The sequence below is a fragment of the Seriola lalandi genome, unplaced genomic scaffold, assembly GCF_002814215.2.
Source record: "Seriola lalandi dorsalis isolate HSWRI2012SDOR001 ecotype SW California unplaced genomic scaffold, Sedor1 jcf7180002054256, whole genome shotgun sequence".
Lineage (NCBI taxonomy): Eukaryota > Metazoa > Chordata > Actinopteri > Carangiformes > Carangidae > Seriola > Seriola lalandi.
Window position 1 is genome coordinate 806,820 of NW_019524809.1, and position 8,366 is coordinate 815,185.

The window sequence follows — 8,366 nt, forward strand, 5'->3', positions numbered from 1 at the left end:
AGAATTAAAGAACTGTTCTTATTTATTTATTTCCTCTTTAAGTTTTCATAACTGTTCATAACTTTTCATAACTATATGTTTGCAGTGCCAGATTGGACAGTGTGCATCACAAGTTAGGGTGCGTGGGACTATGAGGGAGGTGGAAGAAATGACTGGACAATGGTCCAGAAAAGACCACGCAAAGACTTAGCTCCATCTTTGAGAGTCTGGGGGCAGTTCAGGTTGGAATACAGGCTCTTTGCACCTGGTGGTCAGCCTCCTCCCAGGGGGCTATCTACCAGACAAAACAAAAACAAAAACAAAAACAAAACAAAACAAAACAAAACAAAACAAAACAAAACAAAACAAAACAAAACAAAACAAAACAAAACCAATCTCCTGACCCACTGGTGGATTGTGTCGACTGTGCCGATAAAGAGTCTAGACGTCTCATCAACTCATCATGTCACATGTCGACCAAGTGCAGTTGTCATCATGTTCAAAGCATCCATCTGGAAAAGAGAGACTTTTGCAATAAGCTGACACAACATTCACTTTCAGAGCAGGAGAGTGATCCAATAGCAGCTTTAAGGTTATATTACATACATTACATAAACATTGCTTGGCATTTTATTCTTTACTTTTCCTAACAGAAGTACTTACAATCTCTTCACAGTCAGCAGAAATCACAAAAACTCCCTACACACAGGAAGATAGAGAGGCTATGTGTTACTGAAATGTGAAATCTTCAGAGATAAAGACTTGAATTTTTCCTCACAGACATCTAACACTGTCTGACATCTGGAAATATGAAGTAATAATACTGTGGATACCGTGGCTGACTTCCAGCCTGAAATGTGCCCATATTTAATAAACGCTGGGCAGCTGTTATGTGTGATATACACTAACTTCTCTCACTCTGTGTCACACTCATCAGAGATTTAAGTTTTGGGGGGGAGGGGTCCCTGGCGAGAAACTGTCAGAGTTGGTTAATATTGCGCAGGGATTGGACAAACTATGCTAACACTGAGCCCCACTTTGTGTGTCTTTTTTTTCTATCTAACTAACTATCACTCATTGTCTACTCTCATGGTTCTTTCATCCCCTCAGGCTGTTCATATATCAATCCTAGACTAAACATCAGACTCAACTGCTGTGGGTTACACAAATCGACAACTAGATCTTTTTTTCGAACTCTAGTACTCTTATATGTGCTCAGTCAGCGGGAATAAAAAAAAAAAAAATCCCAAAATGAGAGGGAACAGCAACTGAGCTGCAGAAGAAGGTGGAGTAACCAGCACTAGCTGAGCCATCTCCATGCTCTACAAACTCAGTTACATGTCTTTTTCAAAGGAAGAACACAGTGATGGTGAGGTACTGTGTTTTGTACACTTTGGGCTGACACAATGCAAAATTTTCTAGAGCATCTTTACATTTGTGACTTGATTTCTTCTGCTAAAATTCGGCATAAAAATTACATAGGGCGAAAAAGAATTTGTATAGTAGTTGTGGCTCCTCCTCCTAAAATCCTCCTCAGCAGACATACTGAGACATGCACTCATCGCTTCAAGTTGCTATTTTATTTTTGAATGCATAATTCTGAATAAATCAGTTATAGTAACATCTAATGTTGGTCTGTAGCGAAAAGTATCATTAGTGCAAATGACAAACTGTACTGACAAACACTTCAAGTGGCATAAATGTATGATTGATGATGTCGACAGACATTTTTGCGATTTAATAGAAATCATCCTGTTCCTGCGGCTGTTGTCCAGATAGATGCGTCAGTAACATTTTTTTATAAGTAACACAAAAAGACTGATTCAGAACCAGCGGGTTCAGTATCCACTGCCTAACACTGTATTCATTTAAGCATATTCATATCTATCCTTATTATTTATTATACACACACAACAGACCTAATATGTTTGAATATAAAGAACTTGTATGGTCTAAACTAATTGTCACATGTTTGTCTGTATCAGGACCAGAATTCCAGTACATTCATTCCCAGTGATGGATCAATCATCAACAACCTCATTACCATAACACCTTGGAATATTACCCCTGCACAGAACACATATGGTCTATACTCTGATCTTTTGCGCGTCCTGCTCAGCAGGAGTTTTGTCAACACTTTTGTACATAGTTTTTTTCATAGTTTTATTTTTTTAATATGTGTATCTATGTATATTTATCTTTTTGACTGTTGCAGTATTTTACCTTTTTTTATTGTTATTTCCTGTTAATATGTTTATTGTATAGTGCACCAAACACCAAGCCAAATATCTTGTAAGTAAAAACCTACCTGGCAATAAACTTTAATTTCTGATTCTGCCTTTGTGATGATGTCATCATCCCTTCCTCATACTGCTGTTGCCTGACACCCATGTGTGATCACATGTGGCATGCAGTATTAGCCTTCATATTTTTATAGGTAAATAAAAACATACTGTTTGTATTACAGGTACTTATAATTTGTTTCAATGCTATCAACAATTTTAACTATCAACAATAAATGCACATATAAATGTTAAATTATAAGGAAAATGGGTAAAACAACAATATGATTAACTGGACAGGGGCGAAGAGGTGAAATGCCGCCCCCTATGGAGGTGGATCAAGTAGCACAATCTTACACATTACACCTTTAAGGTTAGAGGCCCTTCATACTCATGGTTACAATAATAAAGAGGTGGTTAAGGTTGTGCAACCATCATGGTGAAAGGAAACAGTGGTCTCTGTGTTCTACTGACCCATCCATCCACCCTGACATCATCCCAATGTGGACTCTGTTGCTCTTTATACTACATCACCTGACTTCCTCCTTTGCTAATAATTACTGCGGCTGTTGGGGTTATCTAACAATAAAACATAATTATGGGTCATAACAAGCTGCACAGGCACAGAAAAGTAGCCAGCATGTAGTATGATTTTAAGCCATATCAGACAAGAGGGAGTGATGTTGTACTGAATATTAGCACAGCTGTGATTCAAGTGAACTGGTACTGGACTGTTGTTAAGCAAAACGTAAACATTTTCCTGACCTGACAATGTCATATGAGATAAGTATCCTGTATCTTTACTTCCCTTCATCCTCTTCTGACGACCATACGTCATTTAATGAAATGTCAAATGTTATTTCTGGAAATATATTCATCTTTGCAAAGTTTGTCCTATTTAAGATAGATAATGACGATTAATGTAACACTAATTAACGGTTATAGCACACCTGTAAAGCGGAGTGATACAAAGAAAATACAAATGATGGAGAAGTAAATGAGCTGCACTTTAATTTGTTTTGTCTACAGAGACAGCAGATTACAAAAAGTTGGTTCCAGAGATCTAATAAAAATCTAAAAAGGATGGAGAAGAAAAAAATAGGTCAATCACACTGTATCGCCAAAAGTGCCAAAGATAAAAGCCCCTCTGTCTCCACTCTCACCATCACACTCTCTGTCTGGCTAATCAAAGCCAGATGTATGCTCACGAGGCCTCCATTCAACCTCCTCCTCTTTTTCCCCCTCCATCTCTCCATCTCTCACCGTCTCTCTGTTTCTCTTTCTCAGTGTGGGTTTCCTGCTCAGGCTCAGTCTCCCCCCCACCCCGACACACACACACACACACACACACACACACACGCATGCACACACACACACGCATGCACACACACTAGCACACAAAGCAGGAAATACTCCAGGTTCCTGCCCCTGAAGGGAACATGTTTCTTCTAACCACTAACAGATGGGGGGATGAAGGATGGAAGGGAAGGATATGAGAGTGAAACCATGGCAGCTGGGAAAATGTTGGTAATAATAATGTAGATGAGATGATGAAGAGCTTCAAATATTGCAGAAGTGAGAAGTTTTGTTGTTTTACTTCAGTGGCTTATATGAGCCGTTTCTCCTTATATTTTCTGTCTTCTTTTTCTCTCCCTTCTCTCCATTCCTCCTTTCCACATTAATGAACTGAGGCAGCTGGAACTGAATCCTAATGTCATAAAAACAGCCAAGCCCATAGAAATCCCCTTTGTGCTCTCCTTCGTTGGAGCATCCACACACACACACACACACAGTTGTGCCTCCATGACTACATCATATTGACTTACATTCATTTCCTCAAGACTTTCTCTAACCTTAACCATAACTACAACTTGCCCAACCCTAACCCTAACCTAAACCTAACCATAAAACATATCTACACCTTAAAATGTGATGATTTACGTTATGGGCACTACTTTTTGTCCTGTTTAGGAAGTCAAATCCCCATAATGTAAACAGATTTAGGTTCACACAACATGAGTTATACCTGGACCACACACAACCACATCCTCACACAGACACACACACAAACACACACACACACACACACACAACACACACACACTCTCAGAGGATATCTTTTTAGGTTTTAAGGTAAGGTTATACCGGTATGGTAATATCATTTGTTTGTAGTGATACTATTCTGGAAACTGTATAATTAACAGTGGCCATAGTAAGTACATACAGAGAAAAAGGGGTATCGCTTTAGTACCCAAAGGGCAATTTTTCAGAAAAGTTACCTGTAATATACCGAAATGGTCCTTAGGATGATAACTGTGGACCTTAGTTTTATTTTTTAAGGTACCATATAACTGCTGAAAGCAAAGGGTACACAATTGTACTGTAAACAAGATTAAGGGTTTAGTCCTAACCGCAGCGCCATAGGTTTGAGTCTGACTGATGGTCCTTTGCTGCATGTCATTCCCTCTCTCTCTCTCTTTTTATATATATATATATATATATATATATTTGTAAGGCATATATTTGTCACTAGGGGTACAGAAATGTTCTTTTAGAGGTACAAGAAATGTACCAATGTTTAAAGGTACAGTGCTGTACCCCACTAGGGTACAGCTGGAGTGGCAAAGCCTTTGTACCTTTTTAGCTCCATTACTGTACTCTCATTTTTTAGTGTGTATCACTAGTGCTGCACCAGTTATAGAAGTGCAGTAATGTACCCTTTTTACACCAAATTAACAGCTATAAGGGTTTTTTTTTTAATGCGGTAACCCTGCTTAAAAAAAGCAGATTGACTCCTTTTCATGGCTAGTCAGTTTTTCATCTCTGTTCAGAGTACACACACAACTGCAGGCAGCAATGTCATCACATACAGGCGCAGGGAGAAAGAGTGAGCTATTAGCTGCTGTGCAAACTGGCAAAATGGGTCTGTAATGTTTCATCTGCTGGTTTGTGCTCCTTTAAGTGTCGATCACTTTACTTCTATTGGTGATTTTTGAAACTTATTTCGGGGCTGCGCTCACTCTTTCACCCTTGAGTGCAGTGCAGCTGTGGTGCTTCAGGTTTAATAACAAGGTGACAGGTGTGTTTAGAATATTTGTGTTCTGAAATGTAGTCGCAGCATGGAAAAGAGCTGAAAATTAATGTGTTCACCTGGTTGTTGTGTTTATATCTGTGCTGATTGGGGCCAGGGCCAATAAATACTACTGAAGAGTCATTTAACGCGGGAGTGAATACTGATTGTACCATTTTCCATTGCCGACAAAAACCCAATGTTAGCAGGTCTTAGCAGGTTTTTAAACTAATCGAAAAGGGTTTGTAGATGTAGTAGCAATGTAGTTGTAGTATTAGTACCAATAGTTATAGTGGCATTAACAGTTATACTATAAATGGTATAGTATCACAAGCATTATCACGTCTAGTATTATCAATAGTTGTTGTTGTGACAGTTGTAATTAAGTAGTACTAGTAGTTGTTTTAGTGGTAGTATTAATACCTTAGTAGTAGTTGCAGTTGTAGCAGTAACACTATTTGTAGAAGAAGTATGTAGTGCTCAGCAGGTTGCAGGTGATTAGAGAGCCTGCCAGGGTTTTAAGAAGTCCACTAGTCTAGAATCTAAGTCTAGGGAGGAAAATCCCCACAGTATAGACAATATGCCTGATATTTATAATATTGAGACTGTTTCCCTCCCCACCATACTACTCATAAGTTTCTTAAACATGCATATTCCCAAACATTGGCCACCATTCCTATAACCTATGGCAATGAGGTGTCTCACAAAGCATCTGACACATTTCTCCAAAACAATATCACTACTGCATCCTCACGCCGTCATGTGCACAGGCCGTCTAAATATTTCCTTAGAAATAAGATAAAAAGTAGTTTTATTCCTATTAAGGCCTCATCTAAATGAAGCCTCACTGACCAGCCTGTTGCTGACAACTCCAGTCTTAACAGGACCCTCAAATTTGGTTTCCTGAACATTACATCACCGTCTAGCAAAGCATTCCTAATAAATGACTTGGTTCTTGAGTATAAACTGGATATGATTGTTCTCTTTGAAACATGGCTTAAACCAAATGTTATCCCTCCTATTACTGAGGCTTCCCCACCTAATTATACTAATGCACATGCTACTCGAGCCACTAAGCAAGGTGGGGGTGTGGCTTTAATCTATAAATCAGATTTCAGGTTAACAACTAAACGGGAAGTGACCCTTTAACTCTTTTGCAGCTCTTATATTTAAATCTTCTTCATCAGCTTAGATAAGCCCTCCCCAGGATGACAGACTATGACCATTTCATCTTGTGGTACTTTAAAGACCACCCAGCACTTATTACAGTTTTTAGAAGAATTTGGTGAATTTATCTCAGGTCTTTTCACTGACACATGCGAAATCTAATCATCTAATTATTGGTGACTTTAATATTCACTTGAATAAGGCCTGTGAGCCTCTAAGTAAATTTGAAGTGGCACAAGTCTGTGTTAAAATGCAAGCCTGCTCCCTCCACTGCTAGAGCAGCCTTCTTCTCTCAGTTAATCAGTAACAATAAACACAATCACACATTTCTTTCTGACATTGTAGCTAAACTCACTCAGCAGCAGCCATCCCTTAACTGCTCACACGTAAAATAGACGAGATTAGACATAAAATCACCTCTTCTTCTCCAGTGTCTACAGAACCAGCAGAGCATTACATTGAGTCCCTGTTAACTTCTCCTTTAACAAATTTCAAGACACTGTCTCTTGAAGCACTATCTAAGCTGGTGTTGTCTTCTAAACCCACCAACTGTCTAATGGACCCTCTACCAGCTAAGCTCTCCAAAGACCTCTGGCCAATCTTGGGACCTTCAGTGCTTAACATTGTTAATTTATCACTCAATTTTGGCACAGTTCCCAGTAGCTTTAATATTGCTACTTAAAAAACCACACCTTGATCTAGGATCCTTAAATAATCATCGACCAGTCTCGGAACCTTCCTTTCTTTTTTAAAGTACTAGAAAGAGCTGTGTCTCAGGAGCTTTTGTCTCATTTGTCTAATAATAATCTGTTTGAACCGTACCAGTCTGCTTTCAGGGCCTGTCACTCCACTGAGACAGCGCTCGCTAAAGTAGTAGATGTTCTTCTGATCTCCATGGATTCGGACTCCACCCTCTGTGCTCCTTTTACTGGATCTCAGTGCAGATACTATAGATCATTGTATTCTCTTAGACCGACTTGAAAGCAAATTCGATGTTTCTGGCCTGGCCCTCACCTGGTTAAAGTCCTACTTATCTGACAGAACACAGTGCGTCTCCTATAATAATACTATGTCAACATAGTCTGCTGTGAAACATGGAGTACCCCAGGGCTCTGTTCTTGGCCCTCTGCTATTCTCTCTCTCTCTTGGTCAAATTATTCGCAGTCATGGAATTAATTTCCATTGTTATGCTGATGATACTCAGTTATACATACCTATAAAGGCTGATGATTCCTCTCAGATTGCGAATTTAGAGGTCTGTTTGTCTGCTGTGAAACGCTGGATGTCTCATAACTTTTTTGCTCCTAAGATAAAACTGAGATGCTGGTTGTTGGCCCGATCCGACATAGACACCAGTTTGATCAATTAACATTAACTCTTGATAACTGTGTGATCTCTCATAGTCTGACAGTCAAAAATCTGGATGTCACTTTCGATTCTTCCCTCTCCTTTGATCAACACATTAAAGATATCACCAAGACTGCCTTTTTTCATCTACGTAACATAGCTAGGATTCGATATTTTCCCATCTAAGACTGATGCTGAAATCTTAATTAATGCTTTCGCTTAATCAAGACTCGATTATTATAACGTTTTGTTTTTTGGCCTGCCATGTGCTCATATTAAAAGCCTTCAAATGGTTCGGAGTGCCACAGCCAGAATTGTTACTAAATCCAGAAAATTTGACCATATTACACCGATTTTAGTCTCCCTTCATTGGCTTCCTGTTCATATCAGATCAGACTTTGAGGTACTTTTTATGGCATATAAGGTTATAAATGGACTTGCTCCTTCATAGCTGTCTGATCTGCTTAAACCTTGTACTCCATCTCGTGCTCTCCGTTCCCAGAATTTAGGGCTCCTGTCTG